The sequence below is a fragment of the Oryctolagus cuniculus genome, chromosome 12 (assembly GCF_051225735.1).
Source record: "Oryctolagus cuniculus isolate XC-2025 breed Fujian yellow rabbit chromosome 12, ASM5122573v1, whole genome shotgun sequence".
NCBI lineage: Eukaryota > Metazoa > Chordata > Mammalia > Lagomorpha > Leporidae > Oryctolagus > Oryctolagus cuniculus.
The window spans coordinates 109,673,590-109,692,107 of NC_142878.1; the positions used below are offsets into that span (position 1 = coordinate 109,673,590).

At 48.2% G+C, this 18,518-nt stretch overlaps 1 protein-coding gene and 1 pseudogene across 5 annotated transcripts in view; both read left to right on the top strand.

Moving 5' to 3' along the window:
* NPTN (neuroplastin) overlaps positions 1-18,518 on the top strand; it is a 69,136-nt gene that overhangs the window by 15,424 nt on the left and 35,194 nt on the right. The gene's annotated exons all lie outside the window — the stretch shown is intronic.
* Positions 413-18,048, top strand: LOC138844580 (acyl-protein thioesterase 1 pseudogene; annotated as a pseudogene). Its single transcript, XR_016218454.1, has 2 exons — positions 413-11,645; positions 17,193-18,048. The product of XR_016218454.1 is annotated as an acyl-protein thioesterase 1 pseudogene (transcript).

Consider the following 18,518-nt stretch of genomic DNA (forward strand, 5'->3'; position numbering starts at 1 on the left):
TACTTTTAAAATTCAGACTGACAAGGAGTTTCTGTGTAGGCAACTCAGATATTTGGGAATATGTAATGAAAAAGCCTGGACTGGTAACCTTGATGAAGCAGAAGGAGGCGTTCCCATCATTCTAAGCCAGGGTATAGTTGGATTACAACATGTGCATAGGTGTTGTGTAGTTCTCATCATCCATAGTGAACATCACTGTGGTCAGAGGTGTTCCAGGTTGAGGGTTCCTCTCCAGGCTGCTCATCCTGCCTGTGCACTTGCTGTGGAAGGCATTGATGACCTTGAGAGGTGAGTGCGACCTTGAGAGGTGAGCGGGCATCTGCGGGGCTGGGTCTCGGGCTCGCACACCCGTGGGCCTAGGCTGGGCGCTCTGCTGTGGGCCCAGTCGGTGTGAGTGTGATAACATGTCTGCTCTGCTGCCTGGAAGGCCGCCTGCGTGATAATTTTCCTTCATGGATGGGCAGAAGCCTTTGCAGGCATCATAAGGTCACGTATCAAATATATGTGCCTGCATGCACCCGTTAGCCTGTTGAATTAAATACAGACTTGGCTATGCCTTCCTGGTTTGATATTATTGGACTTTTACTAGGTTCGCAGGAGGATGAACCTGGAATTATTAAACAGGCAGCAGAAAATAAAGGCTTTGATAGATCAAGAGGTGAAGAGTGGCATTCCTTCTGGCAGAATTATTTTGGGAGGATTTTCTCAGGGAGGAGCTGTATCTATATACTGCTCTTACCACAGGTGTCACTGCACTCAGTCGCTGGCTTCCGCTTTGGGCTTCGTTTCCACAGGGTCCTATCTGTGGTGCTGTTGGAGATACTCATATTCCCCAGTGCCCTTGGTTCTCACTGTGGGAAAACTACAAACATTGGCAAATCAGGCCAGTGTACCCTTTAAGACCTATGAAGGTGTATGCACAGTTCATGTCAGCAGGAAATGATGAATGTCAAACAATTCATTGATAAACTCCTACCTCCGATTGATTGACATCGTTAAGAGGCCTTGTGCAGAAGTATACCAGCATCATTGTTGTAGAGTGTAAACCTTCTCCCGTGCCCAGTCTTGAGACTTCTAATGTTTGCAGTATTAAAATGTTTTGTGATTACATGCCAATGACACTAAATAATGCCTCCTCATAAGAAGTACGTGATATTTCAGGTTTTATACAGGTGTTTGTAAAATGTGATCCACATTATACTGGTATTAATACAGATGAAGCAGCTAGCTGCTTTTTCTTAACTGTAACTTAGCAGAATAATAAAATACTTCAGTCAGATTTTTTATTACATGATTTGAAAATTAACAGTATGCTTGAGGAAAATTTATGCAGATATGAATGAGCAGTTAAGATATCAGATTTTTGCACGCTGTGACTCAGTTTATGGATTTACTCTGAAGTTGCTTAGTCACTGTGCACTGTCTGGTATTTTTATATGTGCACTCCTATGTAATGATTGTAATACATAATAAGGAGAAGGTATTACATTATCCCTAATAATAGGGATAATGCTTTTAAGTGTCAGTAAAGAGTAATATTACTGTCTTCAAATAACGGCCCTTTTATTTTGGGGACCAGACTTTTCCCTGATGTCATTTCTGTTTAATACTTTTTTTCTCCCTTCAAGAGAAAAATGTTCTTTCTTGATTGTCCTTCATAGCAGACCAAATACTGCTTTCCTGCCATAGAATCTGCTGTCAATAATGCTGTAATCTGGCATTCTGAATCACAGACCTCTGGTATTGAAAATCTATTCACACCTTTAAAGAAAACAACCATTACTTAAAACTTTCTGTATAACATTTCAAATAACTCTACATTAGTCTAACCTTAGACCTGTTCAGTGATTAGAATAGAATTTTCAATCCAGGTCACAAATCATTCTGTGTTTTTATTTTTCTGTATGTAACTGAAAGAATAATTAGATCATATTACAGTATATTCTGAAATAGTTAAGACTAATCTTAAAAACTAATTTCTGAAATGATTTCATTTCCTAGTAGCATAGTTTGTATTCTGTACATTTGATTCAATCCAGCTACTGTAGGACCTGAGAAGTCCATTAGAAAAATGTTTTTATCTGCCAGTGAACTTATTTTAAGTTTTCATTTAGTCAAATGATATTTAATGATTAGTTTTCTGTGCTGACATAAAAATAGCAATCATTTGATTTTAAATAGTCAAAGTTTCCAGATTACTGACAAAAATTATTGAAAACAAGTTTATGTGTAATAAATGTTAATCAGAACCATGTCCTGTGGTATATTTACCAGACAATTTAATACGTAGCAAAAATGGGGGCTGTGGCGCAGCAGGTTCAAGCTGTGGCCTGCACCGCCAGCATCCCATATGGGCGCTGGTTCGAGTCCTGGCTGCTTCACTTCCGATCTAGCTCTCTGCTGATGGCCTGGGAAAACAGTATAAGATGGCCGAAGTACTTGGACCCCTGCACCCTCGTAGGAGACCCGGAAGAAGCTCCTGGCTTCCGATCGGCTTAGCTCTGGCCGTTGTGGTCATTTGGGGAGTGAAACAGCGGATGGAAGAACTCTGTCTCTGTCTCTCTGTCTCTGTGTCTCTCTCGCTCTGTAACTCTTTCCAATAAATAAAATCTTTTTTAAAAAATATAGCGAAAATGAACGCTTGATATTTTGAACTGTGTTATTTTTCTGCTGTATTCCAACTGACCAAAATTAAGAATACATCTTTTTAAATGGGGGTTCATTGTAATGAAAATAATTCAGTAATGGACTTTATAGGATATTAATAATGAAACTGTATGCTTATGTGTGGATTTAGAAGTTGTAAACATTTACTGAATCATTTTGCTTTACCTTGAATAACACAAACTTACTTCAGTTATATAAGTTAGCAAGATCTTATTTATGGCAAGAAAATTCCTTTGAAATGTTGAGCTGTATGTGGGAAAATGTAAATGTTTTCCACAGTTTCTGTCAATGTGTGTGAAATAAAATTTAATTCTGACTTTAAAAAACAAGAGGTAGATTGTTTTATATGGTGAAATAGATTATGTTCTATACTTTGCATTATGTCTGACATATAATGAATAAGGATTAGTTGCTATTAAAGTGAATTTGTGGGGCCGGCACTGTGGCGTAGTGGGTAAAAGCCACTGCCTGCGTGTGGTGCTGGCATCCCATATGGGCGCTGGTTCAAGTCCTGGCTGCTCCACTTCCGATCCAGCTCTCTGCTGTGGCCTGGGAAAGCAGCAGAAGATGGCCCAAGTCCTTGGGCCCCTGTGCCCATGTGGGAGACCTGGAGGAAGCTCCTGGCTTCTGGCTGCGGATCGGCGCAGCACCAGCGGTTGGTCCCAATTAGGGAGTGTTTCAGCAGATGGAAGCCCCATCTGTCTGTCTGCCTGCCTCTCTGTGGAACTCTGACTTTCAAATAAATAAATAAATCTTTAAAAAAAAGATAAGTGAATTTGCTTTTAGATATGTTAGTGCTTAGTAATCTTTTAAAATAGTCTCTTGTTAAGGGTAAAGAATGTCCTGTTCCCTGCTCAGTGTGAGTTTTCTTTAAAGTTACTTTTTCGTAAGAAGAGCCCTGTGGTTTTGATTCCAGGTGGTTATGGAGAAGCTGAACTTCTTCCCTGCAACAGTCTATATCTTTTTTGCTTTGTGCATCTTCACAGATTCGTAGGACACTAACTTCAATTAATTGATTTGAAATATGCAGATTTGTAGAATGTTAAAGCTGAAAAGACCTTCAAACTAGTCTGTGCCAATCTTCTGATTATACAAACAAGAGGACTGGGGTTTCTGATTTTAATATGTATTTATTAAGTGAATCAATTCCTGTATTTTTATACAGTGTACATTGACATGTGCAGTGTTTTATTACCATGCACTCTGGTATTCATTTCTGAAACACTGTTGGAGGGTGGGCACGTGATTGTGCCTTCTAGATGATTGGCACTAGCCCACAGTCAAGGCCTGTCTTCCACCACAGTTGATGATTTTCCTGGTACATGCTGAGTGTCCCTTATCTGAAATGCGTAGGATTGGATGTGTTTCAGACCTGAGGGTTTTCAGGGTTTTGGAATATCTGTGTGGTGATAATACTCTGAGGATGTGAAGTAGAGAGCTACCTTTTGTAAAAGCTAGGGTTCATTGACACTTGCGTGCTGCTGTCTAAAATCGAGTGGCTTTTTCGTCTGTCTGGGCAACAGGGCCTTGAATAATATACCTGACAGTATGCAAGACATTCTGGTTAATGGGGCACTTATCTGAACCAGCCGAGAGGTGGAAGATTTATCCTTTCTTGTTTCATTTTTTCATTTTTTATTGTAGGCAAAGAGCACGCTCCCAACTGTTCGTTTAGTCTCCAAGTGCTCCAGCAGCCAAGACTGGGCCAGGCCAAATCTGGAAGCCAATAACTCAGTCCAGGTCTCTGCGTGAGTGGCAGGGACCCCACTGCTTGAGCCGTGGTCGGCTGCCCCAGGTGCGCTTTAGGAAACTGGAGCCAGGGCAGCTGGGACTGCAGCTCCGGCGCTCTGATGTGCACTGCGGATGTCCTCAGTGGCGGTGCAGCTGCTAAGCCACACACCCATCCTGATTGATTAGTTTTGGTAGCGAGAAAATAATAAAACCAGGAGTTTGTAAGTGCTTTTGAGGACTTGATACATGTGAATCTGACACACAGGTATCCAACAGTTAAGGGATTCTTGGAAAATTACTGTTCAGGGGCTGGCTTCTGGTACAGCAGGTTGAGACACCGTCTGTGACACTGACTTCCTGTATGAGTGCTGATCCAGCTTCCTGCCAGTGTGCCGGGGAAAGCAGCAGCAGGTGACTCGAGTGTGTGGACCCCTGCCACCTGCGAGACCCGGATGGAGCTCCTGGCCGTGCCCTGGGCCAGCTCTGGCCACTGCCACCGTTTTAGGGAGTGAATTAGCGGATGGAAGATCCTCCCTCTCTACTTTCACTCTCATGCAGTCTGCCTATCATAAATAAATGAATTTTTAAAAAATTGTTTCTCAAAGTTCTGGGAAAAGTTTGTACATCACTGTATTTGCAGCTGGAAGTTAACTGACCTGGAGTTTTGTGTTGAGGTTTCCTTCTACTCCGATGGTACACACCCTTCAGGCTCCCTGTAAGCGGAATAGCCATAGTGCTGTTTCTGCCTTTTGCCCAACCAGAATTACTAATAGCACCCGTTTCACTCTCAGAAATGCCCTGCTGTGGTGGCTTGACCCATGATAGCCGCCCTGGTGCTTCACTGTGGTGGAAGCTGATGAAAGCTTTTCCTAAGTTGGGTCACACTCTGTTCCCTCAGGCGGGGATTTCCACTTCATGGTGTCAGGGAAGCATTGATTAAGACAGCCTGGTGGAAGTCTGGGTGTTGGCGAGGTTGAAGAGGAGTTAAAGGCTAGAAAAGCCTGCGTTCCCTGTGCTTTGAGGGTGAGTGGACAGTAGTAACTTCCTTGGGCAGCAGCGGAGCCTCATTCTGATGACAGGTTCTCATGTATGTATCGCCTCTGCTCTTAAAAATCGGTCTGCAGCCAGATTTACTCAGCTCCAAGGGCAAACAGACCCCAGCACACAATCACAAGTACTTTTCAGTTAACGCTTTCAATTTTCATAAAAAGAAAATAGTCCTTATTTAAACAGATGTTTTAGGTTTGCAGCATAGTTGAGCAGAGAGTACAAGAGTGTTCCCATACGCCTCCTCCCCCCACACACGTGGAGCGAGCCCTGCGGTCCACTTCCTCCGCCGGGAACTCCGCTCGCGGCAGCTGATGAGCCCTCACAGACACTGTCGTCGTCCAGCCTCAGCTTCACTCCGGCTGCCGTGCCTTCCGGGCCTGGACAGATCACGACACGCATCCACCGTGACGGTATCTTCTGCCGTGGTTCTGCTGGCCTGGAAGTCCCCAGCTTCACCTGTTCCTCCCTCCCTTAACCTTAGGTGCTGGTGACCACTGCTCTTTCTCTTGTCCCCTTGTTTGCAGAATGTTCCATGTTGGAATCCTAACTGAATAAGAGCTGCTTCAGATTGGCGTCCTCCACTTAGTAACGTGTACTGCAGGGGCTCCTTCGTGTCTTGTCTTCTCAGTGCTAAATAACGTCTCATTGTCTGGGACATATTTAATGCTAAGGAAGTGTTGGTGATCATCTGTCTAGTTAGGCACACCAGATCCCACAGATAGGATCTGTAGTTCTTTAACAGCAGGTTGAACATTTGATAGATGCCCACTGAGGATGGTGGAATTGCCCTGTGTTCCTGCATGAACTGTCATTACATAAGCTCTTGAAACCTTGGAGAGAAATACAGACCTTCATAAAGTATGTAACATCAGCTATTCCTAGGACTCGAATTTTTGTCACTGTTAAAACTTAAGAAAGCAATTTTAACATTGTTAGAATTGTACCTACAGAAATAGTCAAATGTCTTATTTCAGAATACATTTTTTAAAATCCAAAATAAGATTCAGTAAAGTTTTTGAATGTCTTTTTTGGAAAGATTTTATTTATTTGAAGGTCAGAGTTATGGCAAGAGAGCACGAGAGGAGAGACCAAGACAGAGGTCGTCCATCTTGCTGGTTCATTCGCCCAGATGGCCACAAGGGCTAGCACAGGGCCAGGATGAAGCCAGGATCCGGGAGCTGCTTCCAGGTCTCCAACATGGGTGCGGGCGCCCAAACACTTGGGCCGTCTTCTACTGCTTTCCCAGGCCATTAGCAGGGAGCTGGTTTGGGAAGTAGAGCAGCTGGGACTTGAACTGGCACCCATATGGGAGTCCCATATCGCAGGCAGTGGTTCTACCCACCGTGCCACAACACTGGCCCCCTCCTTCTGGTTTTTTAAGCCATCAGGGCCTAGAAGGGGGAAGGCAGTTTCTCATTGCGTTGTTGACGTCTCCTAATCACTTGCATGTGTGTCGCTGTCATGTCTTTGTTCTCCAGAATCTTCTCTGGCTAATCAGAGATGTCGAAGAGGACCAGAGGTGGGAAAAGGGGCATTGACGTGGCGGTGCTTCATGAACTTTTGGTCACAGTCTGAATTAGGAGTCACCGGGAGCAGGCGGTCGGCCTAGTGGCTGAGTGCCTGCGTCTTATTCCTGCCTTCTGGCTCCTGACCCCACCTTCCTGCGCAGGCCGGTTAGAGCCAGTAGCAATGCCACCCACACGGGAGGCTTGCCTGAGGCCCAGCACAGCGCTGGCCATTGCAGATGTTTGAGGAGTGAACCAGAATGTGGGACGCCTGTCTGTCCATCTCTCTCTCTCTCCCTATCTCTTAGCAAAAAGTAGCACCGACGCATTTCCACTGCAGCTTCGTCCAGATTCACGCGGTCTGGGGCGTAGTGCCCCTCCCCCCACTCTGCAGAGTGCTGGGTGGGAAGCCTTGAGGTTTGGGCTGAGATCCACTCCTTTCCCTTTATAAGCTTTGTGAATGTTTGCTTGGAGCCAGATGTTAGCTTTTCCCAACAAGAAGCACTTCCAGGGTCGCTGGTGTAGTGTGGTGGGTTAAGCTGCTGCTTCTGATCCGGCTTCCTGCTGATGTGTCTGGGAGGCAGCAGAGGATGCCCAAGTGCTGGGGCCCCTGCACCCACGTGGGAGACCCGGATGGCGCTCCCAGCTCCTGGCTTTGGCCTGGCTCAGCGTGTGCTGTTGCGGTGATTTGGGGAGTGAGCCAGCAGATGAAGGATCTCTCTTGCTCTCCTTTTCGAGTAAATAAACATATATGTAACAGAAGCATTTCCAAAGATTATCTCTGGAAAATGGGTGTTTTTCTGGAAGGGTTGCTTGTAAGGCCTGGCGCCCTTGCCTCCACCTGAGAGATCTGGTGCGGCCTCTGTGTGCACCCTGTCTTTCCTGAGTCACTGAAATCAAGGACACAGGAAAGCCATTCTGTCTTAGACTCCTGAAGCAGAATAGGGCAGTATTTACCTGGTGCTGTTAAGTGTTGTCCACATCAGAGGTGAGGTTGGGATTGCTAAATTTGTGTATTGTAGTAAAATTCCATTGTGTTCAGTGGTGAGTCCTTTGGGAGGAAGCATGATGAAGTGTGAAGTTCTGTCCTCCCCGAGTGACCTCACTGCCCCCGCGGCTCAGCCAGCCACCCCATCTCAGCCTGATCCTGAGTACCGGCTCCTTCTTTGCGTGGCTCAGCGGGGTGCCCTGTCCTCAGCCTGCTGGCGTGATTCCATTCACAGCACCACCTCCACCTGGTTTCTGACTTCACCTGGTTCTGTCCTGTGAACATTTCTCACATCCAACATCGTCTCAGCATTTCCACAGCCACTCTTTTTCAAAGATTGATTTATTTATTTAATAGAGTTACACAGAGAGAGGAGGGGCAGAGAGGGAGAGAGAGGTCCTCCGTCTGATGGTTCACTACCCAGATGGTCGGAGCTGCGCTGATCCGAAACCAGGAGCCAGGAGATTCTTCCGGATCTCCCACATAGGTGCAGGGGCCCAAGGACTTGGGCCATAGCAGAGAGCTGGATTGGAAGAGGAGCAGCCGGGTCTCAAACGGCACCCATAAGGGATGCTGGCGCTTCAGGCCAGGGCGTTAACCCACTGTGCCACAGCGCTGGTCCCTCCACAGCCACCCTTGATCTAGGCTTTGGGGTTACTGACAGGGTTCCTCACTCCTGGACTCCCTGTGCTGCCACTGCATGGTACGGTGAGCTCTGACGCGCTCCTTGTTCTGTGCAAGGATGCCCAAGCTGCTTAGCTCAGTGCCTGCTTTGCACAGCCTGCAGGATGCCTGTGTGTCTCCCTGAATTCTAAGGTCCTGAGGATACGTTTTTCTGAGTAGCATGAGTGTGTAGCGGGTGCTTGGCTTGTTGTAGCACTCAGAAGTGTTGAATTATTTTTTTTTTTTCTTCTGCTCATTCCTACCGCTTCTCCCACTGTTTGCTGTGACCTAGAACAAGACCCTCTACCCCCATCCCTCGCTAGGCAGACTTGTAGTTGTGTATCAGTTTGGCAGGTGTACACCAGCCCTCCCTGCATGTACACGACTGTTACAGAAGTGGCCTTCTCAGCTGTGTTGCTGTTTTGATGATTCATATTTTCCAAGTCTTGCAAAGTCGAGATCTATTTAGGAACGAAGTTTAGTTGTCCATATGCACAGTCCTTGGTAAATAGGCCCTCCCTACGTGGTGAGTGAACTGAAGGCGTGCTCTGAGCTCGTATGCTGGGAAGCTGAACACATGCACATAGGAGTCACTGTATTGGAGGCTCCGTGAGTGGCACCAGGTTTAGGAACTCCTGCTTTCCTTCCTTTGGCTACGGCTCACTATGTGAGAGTCTTGTATAGTTTGAAAAGTGTGTGCATGGTTCTCACACTGCTCTCTCTGGGACACACTGACAGTATTAGCAGTTTTAGAGTCTCTTAGTTGTCAAAAGTATGGTCCCTGACAGCTTGTCAGAGATGTTGACTCTCAGCCTCACTTCCATTTCCTGAATCCAGTTCTGGGGGTGGGTCCCAGGCCTGCAAGTGATTCTGACCTAGGATAAAGGCTAAGACCTGGCTCCCCTAGGACTTGGCCATCTGAGGAAATAGATGGCTCCCACTGGGAACTGTTTATGCTTTGGAAGTAGCTCATCACCTTGGATGAAACTTTACTTCCTGGGATATGATTCAGACTGGCTTTTCTCTTGGGCAAAGCATTTCACTCTAGTTTCTGGGAATAGTTGCTTAAAAAGGGGCAGGGGTGTTCCTACCTCCTGCAGATTAAATAGAAGTTGTCAGCTTGCACTACTTGGGTTCATAATCATATTCATAGGATAGATGATGATGGAAGAATAAGAAGAATTGCGTCTTTCACATTTAAATCCTGGTTGTTGGCAGGTTGTCAGAAACAGTGAACTTGTTATGGGAAGTTACACTGAAGTGCATTTCACAGAAGTAATTAATAGTAAGATTAGCTGCTTTAAAAAAAAAAGATTTATTTATTTGAAAGGCAGAGTTAGGGAGAAACACACACAGGGAGAGAAATTTTCCATCAGCTGGTTCACTCCCCAAATGTCTGCAGTGGCTGGAGCTGGGTCAGCCTGAAAGCAGGAGCCAGGAGCTTCTTCTGGGTCTTCCACATAGTTGTAGGGGCCCAAAAACTTAGGCTGTCTTCCACTGCTTTCCTAGGCCATAGCAGAGAGCTGGATCAGAAGTGCGCAGCTAGCCGGCGCCGCGGCTCACTAGGCTAATCCTCCACCTAGCGGCGCCAGCACACCAGGTTCTAGTCCCGGTCAGGGCGCCGGATTCTGTCCCGGTTGCCTCTCTTCCAGGCCAGCTCTCTGCTGTGGCCAGGGAGTGCAGTGGAGGATGGTCCAGGTGCTTGGGCCCTGCACCCCATGGGAGACCAGGATAAGTACCTGGCTCCTGCCATCGGATCAGTGCGGTGCGCCGGCCGCAGCGCGGCGGCCATTGGAGGGTGGACCAACGGCAAAGGAAGACCTTTCTCTCTCTCTCTCTCTGCCCACTCTGCCGGTACAAAAAAAAAAAAAAAAAAAAAAAAAAAAGTGGGCAGCTGGGACTTGAGCTGGCGCCCAAATGGGATGCCAGCACTACAGGTGCCCCGCCCCCGCCCCCGCCCCATGCCATAGCACCGACCCCTGCAGCTGCAGCATGCTCTTAACATGGCTTTTGCTGGGGCTTCTGTATTTTTTGTTGTTGTTGTTGTTGGTTTGTTTGTTTGTTTGTTTCTGGCCTCACAGCTCCATTTTGTGTGGTTCTGGATTGGCCCATAGTTGCTTTGACAGGCATTTTTGGTGAACGTTTGATTGTGTCAGGGTCTCAGTGTTGGACCTAGGCCTTTCACTGAGAGCTCTGAGGGAGTTGCAGCCGGGTGCTCCTCGTGGGGTTGGGAAGCTTCCTGAAACGGCCGACTGGACGGCAGCTTGTGACTACTGCATTTCCCCCTTGGATATGTCCTAAACTTAAAAAAAAATTCACAGCCATTTTAATGCCTCAGTCAAAGTGTTAGGTAGGAAGTTAGTTATGAGCTTATGTGTGTGTAACAGGCTAAAGGGAAGACTATGTCCAGCATATGCTGCATCTCAAAGTCATCCTGATGGTGTTTCAGGGGCAGCCCAGTATTCACATCCTGCCCTGCCCTGACCCCTTCTACCTGATAACCCACCCCTTCTGCCTGACAAATCTTCCACAGTCTCCCAGGTGCAGCCCAGTATCTGCATTTCAAACACCCTGCTCTGGATCCCAATTCTCTAGGGGGTCCTGCCCACCCTTCCTCCTGTCTGATAACATTTGCATCCATAAAGTCCTTTGTTTAGACCTTCAAGAGAGAAGTTTTTCTATTCACATCCAAAAAGAGGAGCAGAGGTGGGGAAACAAGACCCATCTCCTTAAAAACCCCCAGCCTCAACTGGACTGTGCGCTCAGCCCTCTGCCCCTCTGCTGAGCCGCCCACCTGGCCTGGTCAGGTGTAATCTCTCTACTCAACCATGTAACCTCACCCCCCCCCCCCGCCCCCGACTCTGTCTGGAGAGGTGCCCATCCGTCCTTACGGATGTCCCTTCCTTAATAAACCTTGCTATTTTACCTCCCACTACTCTGTCTCACACCTGAATTCTTCCTTGCGCGAAGACAAGAACCCTGCAATTTCTCGGGTAACATTTTTTTGGTGACCACGAAGGGACTTTGAGAAGACATTGGAGGTCAGTATTCCTTCCCTCAAGCGGGACCGGATCTGTGGGAGTGACAGATGAGTGTCCGGCACCCCACAGCTCTCCGAGAACACGGAGTTCCCCCGGCCACAGCTTAGCTACGGCCGAACCTCCAGAGGGATTGTAAGGAACGGGAGGGAAATTAGGAAGGGCAGTTGGCTGAGAGCCTGGAGACCCCCTGAGCTCACTGTGGCTTCCCGGCGGCCGGACTGCGACCCGAGGACCAGGTCTCTCTCTTGGAGGGACGCCTGGTCACGCTGCCTACTGCTACGCGAGCAGGGCTTAGCTTCGGTCGATGCTAATATTGGCCCTCCAGGTAAACTCGGACAACTAGGTAGTGGGCAGTCTTGAGCGATAGGAGATTTTGAACCCCACTCAGCCCCAGACATCAGGGCCTTTCCCTGTGCTCTCCTCCAGCTGAGATTCGTAGGGGAAGGTGAGGGCAGTGGCTCACATCTTGTCCTCTGTCGCTTCCCGCCTTCCTCCTCCTCCTCCCGGGGCTCCCTCCCCCACTCTTTTGCTCTGCTCATCTCCATTCCTATACCGGTGGCCAGGAGAAAGGGCGAGGGAAGTTCCGCAGGTCTCTCCACCTAGGGAAAAGCTGTTACCAATTTTCCGTTTTTGCAACTCATGGTAGCTCTGGTGCGTCTTGAAGTTTTTGTGCGCTGTTACTGTTGCTAAGCTTTGTCTGAGGGTTGAATCTGGAAAGGGGAACCATCTGTTTTAATTGACTGAGTGATTGCAGTAGTCCTGATTGGATCTGGTTTTGGTTGAAGCATTCAAGCAGTGTGGATTAAGATCTCACCTTGATGGCTGTTTTGATTATTCTGGATAGTTTGAACTTCTTTGTTGTGTTATAAAGGTTTTGCTAGCTTATATTGTGCCTACCAAGGGTCTGGTTCCTTACGTGTTGTTAATGGGATGCAGCTTCAGAGTTGACCTCATTCCCCTGCGGGTTTTTGTGTCAGGTCTGGCTTGCTCTGCGTGTTGAATGGTGCGACAGCAAGGGCAGTGGGAAGCGTGTGCCCTCCCTCCTGGTGTCTGACCAGGGCCCGGTTGGCACCTGGACAGGGAGCTGGCTACCTCTCCCTGCTGCACTTCTGCCTTTACTCGCGGCCCTCCCCTGTTCCCCCTAGGCATAGGTCTGGACAGGGAGCCATCTGATAGACTTTGCTATAAGGCCGCACCCTTCCAAGTGAAAAGAGCACTTTAGTATAGTCCAAGCAGTTTTGCAGGCCCAGATACTGTTGATTCAAAAGAGGGGCTCACTGGCTTAGCCAAATTAACATTAAAATAGCCAGAGGCCATCAGGCCACGTCTGACTAAGGGATAGTACTGAGAACAGGATCCCGAAAGGGAGAGATTTAGAGACGTTTTGAGGCAGTTATGCAGCAGATACCAGATTACTGGGTTCCAGGAACCCCAAGAGTGTTTGCAGGTTACATGGTAATACTAGTTAAGCCCGGCAACCCAGGCCCATAACCCACTGGCTACATAGCGAGCCAGGAGTGATTTGGAGGTTTGTGGGGACGCCTGCTCCCTCCCTAGCGCGGCAGATACCTCTGCCAGGATTTCTCCTCTGTTCTCTTTCAGATGGGAAACCAGCTCTCCACCACCACGTGACTCACCGCTAGGATGCATTCTCAGAAATTGGTCTCGGTTCGACCCAAGGGTCTTAAAGAAGAAATTGCTAGTTTCTCTCTGTAACAACGTGTGGCCACAATACAAACTAAATGATCAGAGAGTGTGGCCAGGAAACGGGACTTTAGATTCTAATACCATTTCTTGTCTATATCTGTACTGCCGTGAGCATGGTAAATGGACAGAAATCCCTTATGTGCAGGTCTTTATGGCACTCAGGAAAGATCATGAGCTCTGTCAAAGCTGCAGACTGGACTCAGCAATGCTAACTTCATTTGAGTTACTGTCAGGAGTCCACTGTAAAGCTGAGCCAAAGGAGCCGCCTTCTAGCGCTCCCCTAGATGCCCCGGAGCCACCACGCCCTCAGCCTCCTGTGGAGCCAACCGCCCCACCTTGCCCGCCCAGAGGTTCGGCAGAGCACCAGGCCGAGCCAGAGCCCCAGCCAGAGGCTGAGCACAGGCGGGAGCTGGGGCGCTAGGGCGGAGGGTGCAGGAATGTTTGCCTTACAGGAAGTGATGGGACCCAATGGCCCCACCAAAATACGGGTCCCCTCTAAAATGCAGGATTTAAATGAGATGAAAGCAGAAATGGGAAGCCTCACCGAGGACCCCAACAGGTGGCTAGAGGGACGGTGTAAGATTATCCGTGGCAGGACGAAGTATTCCTTCTAAACACTACCCTAACTCATGGGGAAAAGCACATGGTGTCGCAGCATGCCAACGACTATGCAAACGCCTTGCATAGGCAGGATGAGGGACACCCAATCGACTATGCAAACGCCTTGCATAGGCAGGATGAGGGACACCCAATCGCGAGGCAGCAATCCCAATTAAGGAACCTTCATGGAACTATGATACCCCTGAGGGAAGAAAAAGTAGGGACCACATGCTGGCCTGTCTTTTAGCAGGTCTAGGGCGGCCAGTAAGGCAAGACCGAAGAACTTTAACAAGCTATCAATGATAGAACAGGGACCACAGGGAAATCCAGCTGTCTTTCTAGAAAGGTCAAAGAGGGTTTTGATAAGTATGCTGATCTAGATCCTGACTCTGCTGTAGAAAATGCCGTATTAAGGGATGGGTTCCTAACTCAAGCCGCCCCTGATACTAGAAGAAAGCTTCAGAAATCAGGGATGGGACCAAGCACCCCCTTGGCCGACATTATCAAGGCTGCCTCTGCCAGGGCACTGGGCTAGAGGCTGCCGCAGCAGCGGCCGGCTTCCAAAGAAGCCCTGTCCGCTTTGCAAAAAGCCTGGCCACTGGAAGCGAGACTGCCCCGAGAGTCAGAGGACCCCCAGGTCAGAATCGCAAAACCTGTTGGCCCTAAACTGAAGGAGCCCTTCGCTCTGTCCGGCTCCCGAAGCAACCATCGCCATCGAGGGGCAGAGCCTAGGGTCACAGTTGATGTGGCGGGTAATTTTCTCTTAGACACGGGGGCCGCCTACTCTGTACTTGTCTCATATTCCGGGCAACTCTCCTCACAGTCCAGCCAAGTAATGGGAATCAACGGGGTGCCTTCCCTAAGAAGATTCACACCCCCTTTATGTTGCCTTTGGGGGAAGACCATATTTTCCCACCAGTTCTTAGTAATGGCTGAGTGTCCCACTCCCCTATTGGGAAGGGACCTCCTAAGTAAGTTGGGAACTCAAGTGACTTCTGCACATGAGGATGGCCAGATTCCTATTATTGCCATGTGCTGTCCCCTGTCTTCTGACATACCATGTGAAGAGAAAGAGCTACAAGTTAACCCACAGGTATGGGCCTCAGACATTCCTGGCCAGGCCTTGAAGGCCCGCCCAATCATTATTAGACTTAAAGACCCTAATAATTTTCCAAATCGGAAGCAATATCCTATAAAGCCAGAAGCTAGAGAAGGCCTTCAGCCACTGATTGACAAGTCCCTAAAGCACGGGTTGTTGACACCCTGCAATTCCCCTCGCAATACGCCCATCCTGCCAGTTAGAAAGAGATGGGGAGTACAGATTAGTTCAAGACTTGCGGGTCATTAATGAGGCAGTCATACCCATTCACCCTATTGTGCCTAATCCCTATACAATACTGGGAGAAATACCTCCAGGGACTAAGTGGGTTTCAATCTTAGACCTTAAGAATGCTTTTTTTTGTATCCCTCTTGTCAGTTTTTGCTTGCCTTTGAATGGGTCAATAGACAGAACTCAAAGCAACAGCTAACCTGGACCGTAATACCACAGGGGTTCCGGGATGCGCCACACCTATTTGGGCAGGCCCTTTCAGAGGACCTCAAGGACCTATCTCTTGAGGGGGGTGGGAGGATACTCCAATACGTAGATGACTTGCTTATGGCAGAACATGGTTACCGGAGTATCCAAGAAAAAGGCACAGCTAGACTGCCAGGAGGTTAACTATTTAGGGCTCATCCTCACTCCTGGGGAGAGGAGACTAGCCCCAGAGAGGATACAGGCCATCCAGCAAATCCCCGCCCCTACCACTTTAAGGCAACTCCGAGAGCATTCCTCGGACTGACTGGGTATTGCAGGTTATGGATTCCAAAATACGGAGCAGTAGCAAGGCCTCTCTACCAGGCTCCAAAAGACAGCCCAGAACAAGCCCCAGCCGCCCCCCCCCCCCCCCCCCCCCCCGAGAAAGAGCAAACCACAGCCTTTGCTCAGCTAAAGGATGCTGTGACTAAAGCCCCTGCCTGGGACTGCCAAACCCAGAGACACCCTAAGGCTGGATTTCACTGAGAGGCAGGGAGTCGCCTTAGGAGTGCTAACTCAGGATCTGGGACCTGTTAAGCAACCTGTGGGCTACTTTTCTAAAACCTTGGACATGGTTGCACAAGGATGGCCTCACTGCCTAAGGATGATAGCAGCAGCAGCCTTGCTGGCAAAGGAGGCTTCTAAAATTACATTGGGGCAAAATAGCGCCCTTTACACCTCACATGAAATAAATTCTCTATTAGAGCAAAAGGGCTCTCACTGGCTCACAGATAGTAGGATACTAAAATATCAGGTCCTCCTTCTAGGAAACCCTCAGGTAAAAATAAGGCATTGCTCTACCCTAAACCCAGCTACTTTAATGCCAGTCCCAGGGGAAAGTGGTCCCCTCCACTCCTGTGCTGAGACTATAGACTTGATCTATGCCAGCAGAAGGGACCTAAGAGACAGCCCCTTGACTAACGCAGATGAAGCAGGCTTGTCAGACAGGACCTGCTTCTCATGGTACGCAACAGTTAGGGCATGGCACGTTACTGAAGCGTGCTCTGCCCCCAGGAACTTTTGCTCAGTTAGCAGAACTGATTGCCTTAACCAGAGCTCTAGATCACACAAGGGATTTGTAAGGCACCTTCACTCTGCATGAAGACCTCAGTCTTCTGGTAAGGTAGAAAGAGCCAACCGGGCTCTATGGAAAACATCACAAGTATAGAAATGTGTGCTTGGTAAGACAGGTTTAGAAGGAAAGAGTGCTGTTGGTAAGAAGGGTTAAAAAGGAAAGAGCTTTTTAAATAAGGAAAGGACATGGTTTGTAAGAATCCTGATGGCTAGTTTACTCTAGACTGGCATGGAAATGATGGAATGTTTCAAGTAAGTTGAAGAGGGTGTGTGGAGGTCACAAAAGGTGATGAAAAAAAGAAATATTGGACATGCTAACTGCTGCTCCGGGGGGTGTCTGTGCCATGTTCCAGGAAGAATGTTGTCTCTGGGTCAATCAGACTAGACAGGTACAAATCCAAACTCTTACTTTTCCTGGACAAAGCCAAACAGCTCCAGGGCCAGGCCAAGCAGGGCTGGGATTTCTGGCCTGACATCTGGTCATGGAAATCCTGGCTATTTCCTCTCCTTGGCCCAATAACTTCTGTAAGCTTGCTGCTTCTCTTTGCATCGAGTGTTTTTAATGCCCTTGTTCGTTTTGTCTCTAGCAGACTAAAAGCTGTCGAACTCCAAATGGTCGTCAGACAAGGCTTCCAGCCCATTCCATTGGACGAGCTGAGCAGCCCTCTGGACCAAGCAGCACAGTCTTCCCAAGGCCACTGTTGCACACCATAAGACAGATAGCAAGAGGAAATACCCAAATCCCCCTCGACGCCCACATGCCAGCTTTGAAGGAGTTATAGAAAACGGAACTCCATCCATAATCCCAAAGAAGAATTTTGGGTATTACCTCTTGAGGGGGGAATGTTAGGTAGGAAGTTAGGTATGAGCTTATGTGTGTGTAACAGGCTAAAGGGAAGACTATGTCCAGCATATGCTGCATCTCAAAGTCATCCTGATGGTGTTTCAGGGGCAGCCCAGTATTCACATCCTGCCCTGCCCTGACCCCTTCTACCTGATAACCCACCCCTTCTGCCTGACAAATCTTCCACAGTCTCCCAGGTGCAGCCCAGTATCTGCATTTCAAACACCCTGCTCTGGATCCCCATTCTCTAGGGGGTCCTGCCCACCCTTCCTCCTGTCTGATAACATTTGCATCCATAAAGTCCTTTGTTTAGACCTTCAAGAGAGAAGTTTTTCTATTCACATCCAAAAAGAGGAGCAGAGGTGGGGAAGCAAGACCCATCTCCTTAAAAACCCCCAGCCTCAACTGGACTGTGCGCTCAGCCCTCTGCCCCTCTGCTGAGCCGCCCACCTGGCCTGGTCAGGTGTAATCTCTCTACTCAACCATGTAACCTCACTCCCCTACCCCACCCCACCCCCCGACTCTCAGATTCTGTCTGGAGAGGTGCCCATCCGTCCTTACGGATGTCCCTTCCCTAATAAACCTTGCTATTTTACCTCCCACTACTCTGTCTCACGCCTGAATTCTTCCTTGCGCGAAGACAAGAACCCTGCAATTTCTCCGGTAACAAAAGTAGGACCTGATCTATCACCTTTAGCCTTTCTTTGTTCCTCACTTTCTTTGCTTATGGACTGGATTAAAATGCTTCTCTCCTCCCTGGTGAGAAAGAAGGGCTGTAAAAACTGCTGGGGTTTGCTGACGTCATAAGGAGAGTACTCAGTGTCAGAACTGATTCCAGGGTCTGAGGTGGCCCTCCCAGCAACCACACGCGCGGGAAGAAGTGCGTGAGGGGCTCAGTTCTGAGCTGCTTCTGTGCTGTGCACAGCTCCCAGTTCCTTCTGTTTCTTAGATCTAGTGTCAAATTCTGTAAGATTTTTAAAATAATATTTTGAGTCATTTTTAATAATTGCTGACAACCTCACCCTAGTTAATGCCATTTCCATATGAAACACGTTGTAATTCTTTGGGTCAG